The sequence below is a fragment of the Hypanus sabinus genome, chromosome 9 (genome assembly GCF_030144855.1).
Source record: "Hypanus sabinus isolate sHypSab1 chromosome 9, sHypSab1.hap1, whole genome shotgun sequence".
Taxonomy (NCBI): Eukaryota; Metazoa; Chordata; class Chondrichthyes; order Myliobatiformes; family Dasyatidae; genus Hypanus; species Hypanus sabinus.
Genome location: NC_082714.1, coordinates 137,123,788 through 137,142,418, shown reverse-complemented (window position 1 = coordinate 137,142,418; position 18,631 = coordinate 137,123,788). Strand labels below are relative to the sequence as shown.

General features: G+C 40.8%; 1 pseudogene; it reads left to right on the top strand.

Moving 5' to 3' along the window:
* Positions 1-2,284: 2,284 nt before the first annotated feature.
* On the top strand, positions 2,285-6,626 carry LOC132400122 (ubiquitin-ribosomal protein eS31 fusion protein-like; annotated as a pseudogene).
* The last annotated feature ends 12,005 nt before the right edge of the window (positions 6,627-18,631 follow it).

Below are 18,631 nucleotides of genomic sequence, written 5' to 3'. Positions count from 1 at the left end.
CAAGGCCTGCATCCAGAATGTGGGTGTTAGAGTCGGAGATGTGGACAGAAACACCGGGGTTAGGAATATAGCAGGTTAGTGGCCAGACCTGGTGTCCATAGTTGTGGTGAACTACATATACCTGTCTGGACATGCCCCCCCCCCCACCGCTGACTGCTCCTGTGGCTCCTCCCACAGACCCCCGTATAAAGGCGATTGGAGCCTGGGCCCTGGCCTCAGTCTCCAGGATGTAGCATGGTGGTCAATTGCTGCTTGTTCTTTCTTCCAGCCAATAAAAGCCTATATCTCGCCTCATGTCTCGGAGAGTTATTGATGGTGCATCAATAGTGCACCCCTTTAAACACACTGGGATTATGGAAAATTAATGGCATTACTTTTTAACAGTTGTTCACTCATTATGTGCCATGTGGTATGACGTAGGTGATCGTGGTCTTTCCAAGTCCATGATTGTTCCTGGCAAATTTTTCTACGTAAGTGGCTTGCCATTGCCTTCTTCTGGGTGGTGTCATTACAAGACAGTTTACCCTAGCCATTATCAACACCCTTTAGAAATTGCCTGCCTGGCATCAGATGCTGCATAACCTGGGGCTTGTGATATGCAGCAGCTGCACATACGGCCACCCAGCACCTGCTCCCTTAGTTTCATGTGACCTAATCAGGGGCTAAAACCTTGCCCCATGATGATCTGAAGGCTACTGGAGGGAAGGAGTGCCTAACACTCCCTTCGGTACATTCCTATCTTCACCCTGCTACATTCTTAACACATAAAAAAGGGAAATAAAATTATGTTTTACTATTAATAGCAATAACATGAAATCACTTGGAGAATCCATTTGTCCAGCGCTACCGCTGTCCCAAGAGTGCCATCTTATCAGTTTTACTTTACAATTTAACATATTTGAACCAAATGTTTAATTTACCTGATTGTAGTGGTCCTAACTCCAACTGTTTGTTATCATTAACATTTAAATTAAAGGTTTCACTGAAAGAGTTTTGAATTGCAAGTGGTTTATGAATCATTTATTATATCACCTATAGTTTTATGTTTTTATTATCACAAGAGGACCCATTGCCTTTGATCTAACTGCTTTGATCAAACAGTAAACAAAGACTTCTCCTTCACTTCAGCAATCTTCACAACATTCTGATTTATAAGCTCATAAAACCATAAGATATAGGTGGCAGATGTAGGCCACTCAGCCCATTAAGTCTGCTCTGCCATTAAGTCATGGGCTGATCCAATTCTTCCAGTCATCCCCACTCCCTTGCCTTCTCCCCCATACCCTTTGATGCCCTAGCTAATCAAGAACCTATCTATCTCTGCCTTAAATGTACCCAATCCACAGCCGCTAATGGCTACAAATTCCACAGATTTACCATTCTCTGACTAAAGTAATTTCTCCGCATCTCTGTTCGAAATGGATGTCCTTCATCACTGAATACATGCCCATTTGTCCTTGACTTCCCTATCATGGGAAGTAACTTCATTAAATCTAATCTGTTTAGGCATTTTAACATCTGTAGTGTTTCAATGAGATTACCCCCCACGTTCCTCTGACAGCTGCTAGACGTTCCTCATACTGTAACCCCTTCATTCCTGGTGATGTTCCTCATATGGTAACCCTTTCATAACCATTTCATTAATTTGTACATGCATTAGAAAAAAATGGTAGTCATGCTCTAGTCCCTCGTTGTTTTCTTCATTCATCTGGAAAGTATCAAAAATAATCATCCTCTGGATTTAAGTTTTTAACGTGGTTGAGTATCAGATCTACTTGGATTCAGACCATCTAAATAAACATTGCTGATAGCTAATATGTGTTAGATTAAACATAAGTAGAAGAAAAATACACCCCAAGCTGTATCACTGTATTGTGAGAAATCAACAGAAGCCAAATCTTGTGTTCACTAAAAAGGCAACTGAGGATTACAACAAAATGCAATGAAAATGTCTCTCCTGTACATTCTCATAATAAAAGCCCAAAACAAAATTTAGAGCCTGGTTTGCATAGTAAATGTAAACTGTTAATTTGAGTTGGATATTAACTGCAATAATTATTATGTATTTGAAAATGTATTGAAGGAATATATTGGAAAATTTTCACAAACGAAAGCTGCCATTATACTCTAGTGTTATTCTGGAAAAATAAATGTTCAATGAAAATAAGTGGGGACGACATGATGGCATAGCAGTTAGCCTACTCACATTACAGCAACAGTGATCACCGATCAGAGTTTGATTCCCATTCTGTCTGTAAGGAGTTTGTACACTCTCCCCCAGACCATGTGGTTTTCTGCCAGGTGAGCCAGTTTCCCCCACGTTCCAGAGATGTACAGGTGGGGTTAGAGATAATAGGTTATGGGAATGCTCTATTGGGGACACAAACATGACAGCACTAACAGGCTGCCACGAGCACAGTCCTTGCTGTTTGATTTGATGCAAATGATGCATTTCACTGTATGTTTTCATGTACATGTGACAAATAAAGCTAATATTAAACTAAAAAAATATAGTAATCAGATATTGATATCTTCAGCGAAGATAAATATTCCTTCTCAATGAAGTTAAACTGGACAAGTATTAATTAAATAGCTCACCAGTCAGAGATTTATAAATGTACTCATGGAAGACTTATTAATGATAGAATTTAGAGAATAATTAGGCTCTTTAGCCTGATGGTCTACTGCATAATGAACTAAATTCTATGACCATAATCTATATTCCTGTTCTGCCCAAAAAAAACCAGTAAATTAAAATGTATTAGTCCCTGATTTAAAATTGGCCAAATGACAGTTGCTGCTAGTGAAAGGAAGTTTCAAACACCTGCTACAACTTGTGTGTGGACATGGTTCACAACTGAACTCCTATTTCAGGACTCCATAACCCTGTTTGTCCGTCATTTTTCCATCACTTTTTTTTAACATTCAATGTTATCACTCAGACATACTCCTCTGGTTATTTTTTTCTTAATTTATCTTTTTAACACTTGGAATCCCTCAGTTAACATTTCAGCAAACCACAATATACCCTAGCTGTATAGATGCCAGAATTAATCACAGTAGTTTCATTGTGGTTCAACCAAATCTCTGTATAGCTGTAGCTTCACTCCTATACCCTGTATCCTAATCCTGCATAATCACCATTGCAATTGGCTTATTTTCTGTGATTGTTTATTAAGTTTAATTATGTACATATGTAGACAAATAACAAAATCTCTTTTGACGTTTACTGTTTCTAAGCTTTCACTATTTTGAAAGTATTTTGCTATTCTCTTTTCAAGTCCAAATTGATAACTCTGTATTAACCTACACTGAAAACAACCTGCCTCTTTTTTGCTGTTCATTCAATCTATCATAAGAACATATGAAATAGGGTCCAGAGTAAGCCATCTGGCACATTGAGCCTACTCTGTCATTCAATATGATCAAGGCTGATCTGGTCCACCTACCTACTTTTTCCCTATCATGCTTAATTCCCCTACATTGCAAAATTCTATCTATAAAGTGTCTTAAGTATATTTATTGAGGTAGCTGCTTTGCTTCCCTGAAAAGATGATCCACTGTTTTTGGAAAAAAGCAGTTTATTTGCCTCATCTCTATCCTAAACCATTCCCCAGAATCTTGAGGCTGTGTTTCTTTTGCCTTTTTGCAATTTAGATGTTTGGCACTCTGCTCCAATAACTTTGCCATTTTTAAATGCTGGCAACATAGTTCAGCCTTAAATAGATTCTTACAGGACACTACCAGTCTCATTTTGCCAAAGTGAGTAACTATTCAATGCCTGCACCCATCCGCTGACCAATTTCTGTACCAGTTCAACAATTTTCCTCCAATCCCTTTCAACTTCATTGTAAGGCCCTTATGAGAATCAGTATTAAAATCAGGTTCATTGTCACTGACAAATGTCATGAATTGTGTGGGTGTATGGCAGTTGTATTGTGCAATACATTAACACCTCAGAAAACTTGATACATTTCATACATGCCATCTCCGTGTTCCATTGTGTAGGCAGAAGAGATTAGTTTAGTTGACCATTGATTACTAAGTTAATCAGTTTAGTACAATGCCGTGGCCAAAGGGCTTGTGCCTGTGTTATACTCTTCTATATTCTATCTAATTAGGACACTTCTTCTTAATTCTTGTAGACAGCCTCACTTCTGTAACTTGAGGGAGAAAGCAGTATGACTGATATGTCCATTATTAATTCATGTTCTTAACTGGGCATTAGCTGGCCTTCTGATAGCAGCAAGAACATTGCAGCAATTATACTTGTTTTGCTACTCGTCTCATTATGTCATCCTTCATCAAAATATTCCAGAACGTCAGGAAAATAACAAAAAATGTTAATGCCACACACATTGAGGCATTTTATCAAGGGCAGTAGTAATCTGAATATAACTACAAAAATTTAATGTCATTTCTGTTGCCTAGGAAACCAGAATCCTATCCCTTGAACCTTCTTAATAGGCTAAGTGCACTCATTAGCGTAAACCAACTATTAAATACGCTAAACAGGATCTCACCAAAATAATATCAGAAAAAAGTGAGATGTATTTTAATAAAATGTGGACTCAAAAATATGTACATTAATTTAAATACCTATAAATCTATTCTTTATTCTGTTTGCCTTGTAGAATTTACAGGAGTTAAGGACACTGAGAGAATCATGCTTGTTTTGATCACAGAATTTCAAGTAGTGCTACCAAGGATACTTTCACTTCTCTTCTCTTTCCCAAATGCTTCTAAAATTTTCCATTTCAAAGACATTCATTGCAATTTTAATGAGATAATATCTCTTCAAATACTATCTATTTTCTTCTGCAATCTAATTTAAGATATTATTTTCAGTTTATAATTATTTCTAACTATTTTCAAGTATACATTAAACTTCCTCTGCCAATTGCAATCCTTGTTTCTATCTAGACTCTATAATGCCTCTTTAAAAACGGGCTTTTAAACCTCATAAATCTATTGTGAAAACACATTATCGTTTGACCGTAATGAAACAGATTGTATGACAGAGCAAACTTTAATTTTTGGGGAATTGAGGGAGAAAATCATTCAGGGAATTAAATATGCAAAACACTTCTCATTAGCAATATCAGATGCTTCAAAATAATGAACCTGAATATCATTCATCTATCAAATCTTAGGTATTGCATTAAAATTTAATTGGAAATTTTTTATGGTGAACAGGTTCAGACCTGTCCACCTTAATAATAACGTCAAATTTATTTAAAATACTGTGTCTCAATGTACTCAATTAAGCAGACTGCGGAGCATGATCATACGGCAATTCTCTAGTGTTACACTGGGTGAAGACCCTGTCAGATACAATATCATTATACTGAATTAAAGAGCACTACAGCACAGAAACAGGCCCTTGGCACATCTAGTCCAAGCCAGCCTGGTCTTCTATCTAATCCCATCTAACTGCACCCGGACCATAGTCAATGTTTTGATGACTTCTAGATAAAACTGTGTAATCTGCAAACCTACTTACCAAGCATAATGGGAAAAATTATTCATGAAGCAACTAAACATACCCGTGGAAACAGTCATGAAATCAAAGGCAGGAAAGTTGCTTGAAGGGAGAAGGGAGGGAAGGGGTTTAGGTATCCCAGGAGCTCCAAAACCTCAATCATCATCGGAGAGATTCCCCAGCTGATTTTCAATTGATTCCAGTTTTACAAGGACTTTTTATGCAGTTAAATCCTCTCAAGCAGTCACTTCTTCCTTAATAGAGTCACGGTCATGGAACACTACAGCGCAGAGACAGGCCCTTCAGCCCATCTAGCCTGTGCTGAGCTAATAAATGCCTCATGCCAACAAATGCACTCAGACCATAGTCCTCCACTCCTCTCCCATCTGTGTACCTATCCAAATATCGCTTCAATGCTAAAATTGATCTCGTATCCACCATTTACATTGACAGCTCATTCCATCCTCTCAGTGAAGAAGTTCCCTCTCATGTCCTTTCACCCTTAACCAATGATCTCTAATTGTTGCTTCACCCAACCTCAGTGGTAAAAACCTGCTTGCATTTACCCTCACGCAACACACACAAAATGCTGGTGGAACACAGCAGGCCAGCCAGCATCTATAGGGAGAAGTACAGTTGACGTTTCAGGCTGAGACCCTTCGTCAGTCCTGGGAAAAAGATAACCCTCGAGGTTGAACCCTCGGATACAACTGAAAATGTTAACACTAAGATTCAGGACAAGGAAGGTATTCCTCCTGATCAACAGTGACTGATCTTTGCTGGGAAACAATTGGAGGATGGCTGTACTCTTTCTGATTATAATATCCAGAAGGAAACAACTCTACACCTTGTGTTGAAACTGCATGATGGCGCAAGGAAGAGGAAGAAGAAGTCATACACCACCCCAAAGAAGAACCAGCATGAGGAAGAAGGTCAAACTTGCTGTCCTTAAATATTACAAGGTTGATGAATATGGGAAAATCTACCGTCTACGTCATGAATGTCCTTCAGAGGAATGTGGTGCTGGTGTGTTCATGGCTAACCACTTCAACCGGCAATATTGTGGAAAGTGCTGTTTAACATACTGCTTCAACAAGGCTGAAGATGCATAATTGTATTCACTTTAATAAACAATGATAGAACATTAAAAAGAAGCAAAAAGCACACTTGAGATTTTGGGCCAAAACCCTATAGCAGGATTGGAGAAAAAAAGCTGAGGAGCAGACTTCAAAGGTTAGGGGAAGGGACAGAGAATGACTAGCAATAGGTGAAACTTGGAGGGGGGTGGGTGTCATACGCAGCTGATTCAGTTTATCATATTATCATCCAGGTCACTGATATAGCTGACAAATATCAATGGACCCAGCACAGATCGCTGCAGCTTATCACAAGTCACAGGCCTCCCGTCCGAGAGGCAATACTTTACTACCACTCTCTGACTTCTCCCACAAAGCCAATATCTAATCCAATTTACTACCTCATCTTGAATGTCATGTGACTGAACCTACTTGACCAACCTCCCATCTGGGACCTTGTCACAGGCCGTGCTGGAGTCCATGTAGACAACATCAACTACCTTGACAGCATCAACTTTCGTGGTAACTTCTTAGAAAAAAAAATCGGCAAAATGCACAACGCCATGCTGACCATCCCTAATCAGTCCCTGTCTATCCAAACACTTATATATCTTGTCCCTTAGAATCCCTTCCAATAACTTTCCCACTACTAATTTCAGGCTCATCTACCTATAATTTCCTGCCACCTTATCCATAGCTAAGGATCTATAAAATATCTCTGCTAGGACTCCTTCATTTTCAGCACTACCAACCTGCAGGGCCCAAGGGAACTCATTTTAAGACCCTGGGGATTTATCCATCCTAATTTGCCTCAAGACTGTAAACAAATCTTCCTCGGTAATCTGTACAGTGTTGATGATCTTACTGCTGCATTGCCCCACATCTAGAGGCTGTGTCTCCATCTCCAGAGTAAATACAAACGTAAAAAATCCATTTAAGATCTCTCTCATCGCTCTCAGCTCCACACATACATTACCAGTCTGATCTTCCAGAGATTCAAATTTGTCCCTTGCTATCCTTTTGCTCTTAGTTGAATCCCTTAGGATTCTCCTTTACCTCGTCTGCTAGAGTAACCTCATGTCTTCTTGAAGTCCTCCTGTTTACTTTTTTAAATGTTCTCTTGCATTTCTTATACCCCTCAAGTACCTCATCTGTCCCTTCCTGACTATACCTGCTATGCACCTCCTTTTTCTTAACCAGGGTCTCAATATCTCTCAAAAACCTGGTTCTTTGCCTTTTACTCTGACTGGAACATACACACTCTGTGTTCTCAAAAGTTCACTTTTGAAAGCTTCCCACTTAATTTTGTCATAAAACAAACTGATACTATCCACACTTACCAGATCCTTTCTGACACCATCAAAATTGGACTTTCTCCAACTTAGAATCTCAACCCAAGGATCAGACCTATTCTTTTCCATAAAACCAACACTATTATGATCATTAGATGCAAAGTGTTCTCCTGCACAAACTTCTGGCACCTCTTTTCTCTGATTCCCTAAAAGGAGCTCTAGTATCACATTCTCGCTAGATGGGAATTCTATGTACCTTCCTGAGCAGATTTGACAAATCCTTTTCCATCCAGCCTTTTAAAACTGGATGGGTGTCCGAGTCAATAAGTGGGAAGTTAAAGTCACCAACTCTCACAACCTTTTACAACAGTCTGCATTCTCTCACAAATTTGCTCCCAAAATCACATGGATTGTAGAGTGGACTATAATATAATCCCATTAACATGGCCATACCTTTCTTATTCCTCAGTTCCATCCATACAGGCTCATTAGACAAGCACTAGTCTGTCCTGACTGAGCACAGCCATGTCATTTTTCCTAACAATGACACCGTTTTCTCCTTTAATCCCTCCTGCTCTGTCGCAGCTAAAACAAAAGAAACAAGGATTATTGAAGTGTACCTACTTTGCTCATACTTTGTCCAAAATTGTAATAAGGAGCCAAGGGGTAGAATTCGGTATCTGTGAGCAGGTTATTGGTAACTGTGATTTGATTGTGCTGTTGATGACTTCTGAAAGGTTGCTAACATAAAAATTGGCATAATAATTAGTCAGATTGGATTTTTTGTGTTCAGGGTTTGCTTAGATAATTTTTGTTTTGTCAAGTAATTGCCAGTGTTGTAGCTATTTTTTAGCAGCTTGGTTAGGGGAATGACTTGTTCTGGAATAGAAATATTAGTGTCCCACAACATCTGTGGAATTTGATGCTTTACTTCACAATGTGTGCTGAGTAGTTACATGAAGATTACTTCTGTGAAAGGACTTCAGAAGACGGTGAGATGATTATTGGGTTTTATATTTTTTCTGACTTATGCCGATTGCAAATGTTGAAGCTCCTTTTAGGCATGAATATTATAGAGGGTTGGATATTAATGTCTACTGGAAATGGAACTACTCAGAGACATATCTTGCTTACTTATTTGATTGTCATGAAATGCACCCAACCACACCAGTTTTGGGGGTTTAGATGCTCTAACTCTCCAGAATATAGATGGCTGCTGCAGCAGCTTTAAAGATTCAGGCCCCCCTGCTAATTGGCACTGATGTTTTGGTGAGAGGATTTTAATATTTAAAGAGCACCTGAAATAAGGTTTGGGGCTGAGTTGTCAGCTCAACTTTGGATTCTCATCTAGCATCTAGTTTAGAATCCTGTCTTCATTTCAGTCTTGACTCTAGTCTCAGATACTTCAACAGCTGGGTGCTAAACATCTCACCAAGGTCTCTCATCACAGATATTGCTTAGTACTACTCCTTCTGACATTTTCCATTAATATACATTAATATACAATATTAATATACATTAATATTGAATGCGCGTGGTGTCAGAAATAAGACAGATGAGCTTGAAGCTCAGATGTAAATGGGGAACTACGATATTGTTGGGATAACGGAGACATGGCTACAAGGGGATCAGGCCTGGGAATTGAGTGTACCAGGGTATACGCGCTATCGTAGAGACAGAAATATGGGAAGAGGGGGTGGAGTGGCCCTGTTGGTGAGGAATGAGATTCAGTCCTTAGCAAGGGGTGACTTAGGAACAGGGGAAGTAGAGTCTGTGTGGATTGAGCTGAGGAACAGTAAGGGTAAAAAGACCCTAATGGGTGTTGTGTACAGGCCCCCAAACAGTAGCGTGGATATTGGGAACAAGTTGATTAGGGAGTTAACATTGGCATGTGCTAAAGGTAATGCAGTCGTTATGGGAGATTTCAACATGCAGGTGAACTGGGAGAATCAGGTAGGTGCTGGACCCCAGGATAGGGAGTTTGTGGAGTGTCTAAGGGATGTATTTTTGGAACAGCTTGTGCTTGAGCCAACCAGGAATGAGGCTATTTTGGACTTGGTGATGTGTAATGAAGAGGAATTGATAAGTGATCTTGAAGTAAAAGAGCCATTAGGAAGTACTGATCATAACATGATAAATTTTTATCTACAATTTGAGAGGGATAAGGGCAGATCAGAGGTGTCAGTGTTGCAATTAAACAAAGGAGACTACGGAGCCATGAGGGAAGAGCTGGCCAGGTTAAATGGGCGGATGCCCTGACAGGAAAGACAGTTGATCAGCAGTGGCAGATAGTCTTGGGGATAATACAAAAGATGCAAAAGCAGTTCATTCCAAAGAGATGGAAGGATTCAAAGAGGGGCAAGGGGACACAGTGGTTGACAAAGGAAGTCAGAGATTGTATAGCATTAAAGAAAAAGAAGTATGACAGGGCTAAGATGAGTGGGAATACAGATGATTGGGAAAGTTTTAAGGAACAGCAGATCTTAACTAAAAAAGCAATACAGAGAGAAAAAATCAGGTATGAGCTCAGTCTAGCCAGGAATATAAAAGGGGATAGCAAAAGCTTTTTTAGCTATGTGAAGAGAAAGAAGATAGTTAAGAACAATGTTGGCCCCTTGAAGAATGAATTGGGAGAAATTGTTATGGGAAACAGGGAAATGGCAACAGAATTTAATGCGTACTTTAGATCTGTCTTCACCAGGGAGGACACAAGCAATCTCCCAGATGTATGGATGGGTCAGGGTCATAAGATATCAGAGGAATTGAAACAGATTGACATTAGGAAAGAAACTGTGATGAGTAGACTGATAGGACTGAAGGCTAATAAATCCCTGGGTCCAGATGGTCTGCATCCGAGGGTTCTAAAAGAGGTGGCTCAGGAAATTGCGGATGCATTGGTAATCATTTTCCAATGTTCCTTAGATTCAGGATCAGTTCCTGAAGATTGGAGAGTGGCTAATGTTAACCCACTTTTCAAGAAGGGAGGGAAGGAGAAAACGGAGAACTATCGCCCTGTTAGCCTAACGTCAGTTGTGGGGAAGATGCTTGAGTCCATTATTAAGGACGAAATAGTGGCATATCTTGATGGCAGTAATAGGATTAGGCCGAGCCAGCATGGATTTACCAAGGGCAAATCATGCTTGACTAATCTGTTGGAGTTTTTTGAGGGTGTAACAAATGTGTTAGACGAGGGTAAGCCGGTGGATGTAGTGTACCTAGATTTTCAGACGGCATTCGATAAGGTGCCATATAGGAGATTGCTGAGTAAAATCAGAGCTCATGGCATTGGGGGCAGGGTTTCAACATGGATAGAAAACTGGTTGGCAGATAGAAAGCAAAGGGTAGCAGTGAATGGGTGTTTCTCGGACTGGCTGGAGGTGACTAGTGAGGTACCACAGGGCTCTGTATTGGGATCACAGCTCTTTACGATTTATGTCAACGATTTAGATGAAGGCATTGAAAACTATATCAGCAAGTTTGCTGACGATACTAAACTGGGTGGCAGTATGACATGCGAAGAGGACGTTAGGAGAATACAGGGAGACTTGGATAGGCTGGGTGAGTGGGCAGATACTTGGCAGATGTCATTCAATGTGAATAAATGTGGTTATCCACTTTGGAAGCAGGAACAAAAGGGCAGAGTATTGTCTGAACAGTGTAGAGTTAGGTAAGGGAGAAATGCAAAGAGACCTAGGAGTCCTAGTTCACCAGTCAATGAAGGTGAATGAGCAAGTGCAACAGGCAGTGAAGAGGGCAAATGGAATGTTGGCCTTTATTACAAGGGGAATTGAGTACAAGAGCAAGGATGTCCTTTTGCATTTGTACAGGGCCCTGGTGAGACCACACCTGGAATATTGTGTACAGTTTTGGTCTCCAGGTTTAAGGAAGGACATTCTGGCAATTGAGGAAGTGCAGCGTAGATTCACTAGGTTGATTCCTGGGATGGCAGGGCTGTCTTACGCAGAGAGATTGGAGAGATTGGGCTTGTACACACTGGAATTGAGGAGATTGAGATGGGATCTGATTGAAATGTTTAAGATAATTAAAGGATTTGATAGGATTGAGGCAGGAAATATGTTCCAGATGTTGGGAGAGTTCAGTACCAGAGGGCATGGATTGAGAATAAGAGGTCAGTTATTTAAAACAGAGTTGAGGAAAAACTTCTTCTCCCAGAGAGTTGTGGAGGTGTGGAATGCACTGCCTCGGAAGACGGTGGAGGCCAATTCTCTGGATGCTTTCAAGAAGGAGCTAGATAGATATCTGATGGATAGGGGAATCAAGGGATATGGGGCAAGGCAGGGACTGGGTATTGATAGTGAATGATCAGCCATGATCTCAGAATGGCGGTGCAGACTTGAGGGGCCGAATGGTCTACTTCTGCACCTATTGTCTATTGTCTATACCTCGGGTTCATAGCTTTTCTACTTTATCAGTTTTAGGTGCATCTAATGTTAGTATGTCCTCCTATAATCCTTATTTTTTTGGTAGTTGGTTGCTGTTTAGTGGTATTGCCAGAGTAGTCAATATGCCTTGCCATGGGATTTATAAATACAGTCCTTGTGGGGTAATAGCAATGGACAGACAGTGAATGAATCAGAACCAGGTTTAATATCACCAGCATATGTCATGAAATTTGTTAACTTTGTGGCAGCAGTACAATGCAATACCTGATAAATATAGAAAAAACTGAACTATAGTAAGTGTATATATGTATATTAACTAGTTAAATTAAGAAAAATAGTGCAAAAACAGAATTTTTGTAAAATGTAGTGAACTAGTGTTCTTGAGTTAAATTTTGTCCTAGCAGTTAAGTACCTTCCTTTTCACCTACCACAGGAGTTCCGGGGTCATTTTGGTAACAGTATATATTCCACCTCAGGCCAATGATAATCAGGCTTTAGATGATCTGAGCAATGGGATCAACATGCACGAAACAGCGCATCCTAATGCCTTCACCATTGTTTTGGGAGATTTTAACCAGGCCAGTCTGAAAAAAAAAATCACTAAACAATAATCGTCAACAGATCACTTGCAATACTATAGGAAAGACCACACTGGACCACTGTTACACCACCATCGAGGCACTTACCGTGCTACTCCACACCCTCACTTCGGGAAGTCTGATCACCTGGCTGTACTTCTACATCCTGAGTATAGGCAGAGACTGAAGACTGCAGCACCAGTAGTGAGGACCAAGAAGGTATGGACAAGGGAGGCATAGAAGTGCCTACAAGACTGTTTGAACTGGTAGACTGGACTGTATTCAGGGATTCATCTTCGAACCTAGATGAGTATGTTGCAGTTGTCACCAACTTCATTAAAACCTGTGTGGATGAGTGTGTGCCTACAAAGACTTACTGCACATTCCCAAACCAAAAGCCGGGGATGAACCAGGAGGTACGTCATCTGCTGAAGGCTAGATTTGTGACATTCAAGACTGACGACCCAGGCCTGTACCAGAAACCACAGGTGTGATTGCTGAGGGCTATTCCAAGGGCAAAGAGACAATTTTGAACGATGTTGGAGACAAAATCTGATGCACGGCAACTCCAGCAGGGTCTGCAAGTCATTACTCCCTACAAAGTGAAACCCAATATCATGAATGGCAGTGATGCTTCACTACCAGATGAACTCAACATCTTCTAGGTGTGCTGTGAAAGGGAGAACACAACTACAGCTGTGAAGATTCCTGCTGCACCTGATGACCCTGTGATGTCTGCCTCAGAGGCTGATGTTAGGCTGTCTTTAAAGAGAGTGAATCCTCTCAAGGCGGAAGGTCAAGATGGAGTACCTGGTAAGGCTCTGAAAATCTGTGCCAACCAACTAGCAGGAGTATTCAAGGACATTTTCAACCTCTCACTGCTATGGGCGTAAGTTCTCACTTGCTTCAAAAAGGCAACAACTATACCACTGCCTAAGAAGAATAATGTGAACTGCATTAATGACTATTGCCGGGTAGCACTCACAAAGAAACTTTGAAAACATACAGCACAATACAGGCCCTTTGGCCCACAAAGCTGTGCTCCATGTACCCATCCAGGAGTCCCTTAAAAGACCCTATCGTTTCCACCTCCACCATCACCTCCGGCAGTTCATTCCACTACTCACCACTCTCTAAGTAAAAAACTTAACACTGACATCTCCTCTGTATCTACATCTAAGCACCTTAAAACTATGTCCTCTCATGCTAGCCATTTCAACCCTGGGGAAAAGCCTCTGACTATCCACACAATCGATGCCTCTCATCATCTTGTACACCTCTATCAACTCACCTCTCATCCTTTGTCGCTCCAAGGAGAAAAGGCCGAGTTCAATCAACCTATTCTCATAAGGCATGCTCCCCAATACAGACAACATCCTTGTAAATTTCTTCTACACACTTTCTATAGTTTCCACGTGCTTCCCATAGTGAGGCAGCCAGAAGTGAGCACAATACTCCAAGTGGGGTCTGACCAGGGTCCTATACAGCTGCAACATTACCTCTCGGCTCTTAAACTCAATTCCACAATTGATGAAGGCCAATGCACCATATCCCTTCTTAACCACAGAGTCAACCTGTGCAGCAGCTTTGAATGTCCAATGGATTCGGACCCCAAGATCCCTCTGATCCTCCACACTGCCAAACCTCTTAATATTAATACTATATTCTGCCATTATACTTGACCTACCAAAATGAACCACCTCACACTTATTTGGGTTGAACTCCATCTGCCACTTCTCAGCCCAGTTTTGCATCCTATCAATGTCCCATTGTAAACTCTGACAGCCCTTCACACTACTCACAACACCCCCAACCTTTGTGTCATCAGCAAATTTACTAACCCATCCTTCCACTTCCTCATCCAGGTCATTTATAAAAATCACAAAGAGTAAGGGTCCCAAAACACATCCCTGAGGCACACCACTGGTGACTGACCTCCATACAGAGTATGACCCATCTACAACCACACTTTTCTATCTGTGAGCAAGCCAGTTCTGGATCCACAAAGCAAAGTCCCCTCGGATCCCATGCCTCCTTACTTTCTCAATAAGACTTGCATGGGATACCTTATCAAGTGCCTTGCTAAAATCCATATACACTACATCTACTGCTCTACCTTCATCAATGTGCTTACCTCAAAAAATTTACCTCAAAAAATTCAATCAGGCTCGTAAGGCACAACCAGCCTTTGACAAAGCCATGCTGACTATTTCTAATCATATTACCTGTATGTGTCTCCAAATGTTCATAAATCCTGCCTCTCAGGATCTTCTCCATCAACTTACCAACCACTGAAGGAAGACTCACAGGTCTATAATTTCCTGGGCTATCTCTACTCTCTTTCTTGAATAAAGGAACAACATCTGAAACCCTCTAATCTTCCAGAACCTCTCCTGTCTTCATTGGTGATGTAAAGATCATTGCCAGAGGCTCTGCAATCTCTTCCCTCACTTCCCAAAGTAGCCTGGGATACATCCCATCCGGTCCTGGTGACTTATCCAACTTGATGCTTTCTAAAAGCTCCAGCACATCCTCTTTCTTGATATCTACATTCTCAAGCTTTTTAGTCCACTGCACGTCATGACTACAATCACCAAGATCCTTTTCCATAGTGAATACTGAAGCAAAGTATTCATCAAGTACCTCTGCTATTGCCTCCAGTTCTAAACACACTTTTCCATTGTCACACTTGTTTGGTCCTATTCTCTCACGTCTTATCCTCTTGCTCTTTACATACTTGTAAAATGCCTTGGGATTTTCCTTAATCCTGTCTGCCAAGGCCTTCTCATGGCCCCTTCTGGCTCTCCTAATTTCATTCTTAAGCTCACTCCTGCTAGCCTTATAATCTTCTAGATTCATGTCACTACCTGGTTTTTTGAACCTTTTGAAAGCTCGTTTTTCTTCTTGACTAGATTTACAACAGCCTTTGTGCACCACGGATCTTGTACCCTACCATCCTTTCCATGTTTCATTGGAATGTTCCTACTCATTGACTCCTTCCTATTCCTAACTTCCACCCAGAGACTCCGTAGACAACCCTTCTATGACTTCCTCCTTTTCTGCAGCTGTGACACTATCTCTGATCAGTAGTGCCACATCCTCACCTCTTTTATCTATAGTAATGAAATGCTTTGAGAGGTTGGTTATGACTAGACTGAACTGCTGTCTCAGAAATGACCTGGACCCATTGCAATTTGCCTATCGCCACAATATGTCAACGGCAGACACAATCTCGATGGTTCTTCACACGGCTTTAGATCACCTGGACAACACAAGCACCTATGTCAGGATGCTGTTCATTGACCATAGCTCAACATTTAATACCATCTTTCCCAAAATCCTGATTGAGAAGTTGCAGAACCTGGGCCTCCGTACTTCCCTCTGCAATTGGACCTTCGACTTCCTAACTGGAAGACCACAGTCTGTGCAGATTGGTGATAACATCTCCTCCTCGCTGACAATCAACACTGGCACACCTCAGGGGGTGTGTGCTTAGCCCATTTATCTACTCTCTGTATACACATGACAGTGTGGCTAGGCATAGCTCAAATACCATCTATAAATTTGCTGACGATACAACCATTGTTGATAGAATTTCAAGTGGTAATTAGAGACCGTACAGGAGTGAGATATGCTAACTAGTGGAATGGTGCCGCAGCAACAACCTGGCACTCAACGTCAGTAAGACAAAAGAGTTGATTGTGGAGTTCAGGAAGGGTAAGATGAAGGAACACATACCAAGCCTCATAGAGCGATCAGAAGTGGAGAGGGTGAGCAGCTTCAAGTTCCTGGTGTCAAGATCTCTGAGGATCTAACCTGGTCCCAACATATTAATGTAGTTATAAAGAAGGCAAGATAATGCCTATACTTTATTAGGAGTTTGAAGAGATTTGGCATGTCAACAAGTACACTCAAAAACTTCTATAGTTGTACTGTGGAGAGCATTCTGACAGGCTGCATCACTGTCTGTGATGGAGGGGCTACTGCACTGGACTGAAGGAAGCTGCAGAGGATTGTAAATCGAGTCAGCTCCATCTTGGGTACTAGCCTACAAAGTACCCAGGACATTTTCAGGAAATGGTGGCTCAGAAAGGCAGCATCCATTATTAAGGACCTCCAGCACCCAGGACATGCTCTTTTCTCACAGTTACCATCAGGTAGGAGGTACAGAAGCCTAAAGGCAGACACTCAGCGATTTAGGAACAGCTTCTTCCCCTCTGCCATCTGATTCTTAAATGGGCATTACCTCACTTTTTATAAACATACAGTATTTCTGTTTTTGCGCATTTTTAATCAATTCAATATACACATAGTGCAACTTATTTATTTATTTGTTGCTGCTGTTGTTGTTGTTGTTGTTGTTGTTATTATTTATTTACTCTTCTATATTATGTATTGCATTGAACTTCTGCTGCTAATTAACAAATTTCACGTTACATGCCAATGATAATAAACCTGATTCTGATTCTCATGTCCACTTAGGAATTTTACAACTCTCTGCAGCTTACTTTGAGCCTGTGCAGTAGCCATCCCCTCCCCCCTCACCATACCAGGTGGTGAAGCAGACAATCATTGCTCCTATAACTAAGAATGGACAATAAAGTCTGTGTTTGAAAGAATGCCCTTTGTTATTGTCCACTTCTATGCTCAAATCTCTTTCCTAACTCAGGCTCTGACAAATCCTCAAATTTTATAAGACTATAAGATACAGGAGCAAAAGTAGGCCATTCAGTCCATCAAGTCTGCTTCACCATTCAGTCATGGGCTGATCCAATTCTTCCAGTCATCCCCACTCCCCTGCCTTCTCCCCATACCCTTTGATGCCCTGGCTAATCAAGAACCTATCTATTTCTGCCTTAAATGCACTCAATGACTTGGCATCCACAGTCGCACAACAAATTCCACAGATTTACCACCCTCTGATTAAAGTCATTTCTTCACATCTCTGTTCTGAATGGACGTCTTTCAATCCTGAAGTCATGCCCGCTTGTCCTAGACTCCCTGCCATGGGAAATAACTTTACCACCTCTAATCTGTTCAGGCCTTTCAACATTCAGAATGTTCCTATGAGATTCCCCTTCATTCTCCTGAACTCCATGGAATACAGCCTAAGAGCTGCCAGACATTCCTCATACGGTAACCCTTTCATTCCTGGTATCATTCTTGTGAATTTTCTGAACATATCTCTTATATAAATTTAACTTTTCCCAAAAAAGGTACATTGGAATATAATCTTAGGTTGTTGATATATAATAATAACAATTATAATATCAACTGCACTGAGCATCCATCTGGCATTCCTTGTTAGGCTGTTGCATTGATGGGATTCAGCCTGTTTGAGAGGGTAGATTAAACCACCCACGATCAGCCTGCCATGCAGAACTTTGTCTATTGCCTTACTAAACTCCATATGGACATTACCAAACACCCTGACTTCATCGATCTTAGCTACCTCCTCAAAAATTTCAGGTGAAACAGGAATTCCCCTGCAATAAGCTATTCTCACTACCCTTGATCAGTCGCTGTCTTTACAAATATAGGTAAATTCTATATAAATACAAATTTTTTCCAGCAACTTCCTTACCTTTGAAGTAAGGCTCACCAGCCTATAGTTACCTGTCTTATCCCTTCTGTTATTATTAAATAAAGAAACAACATTAAATCTGCTCTGGTGTTCTGACCTTTCTACTGTGATTAATGAAGAACACTTAAGGAGATTGAGAAGGTTTTTTTTTTAAATCCACAGAGAGTGGTAAGTGCCTGGAATGCATTATAACCATATAACCCGATAACAACTACA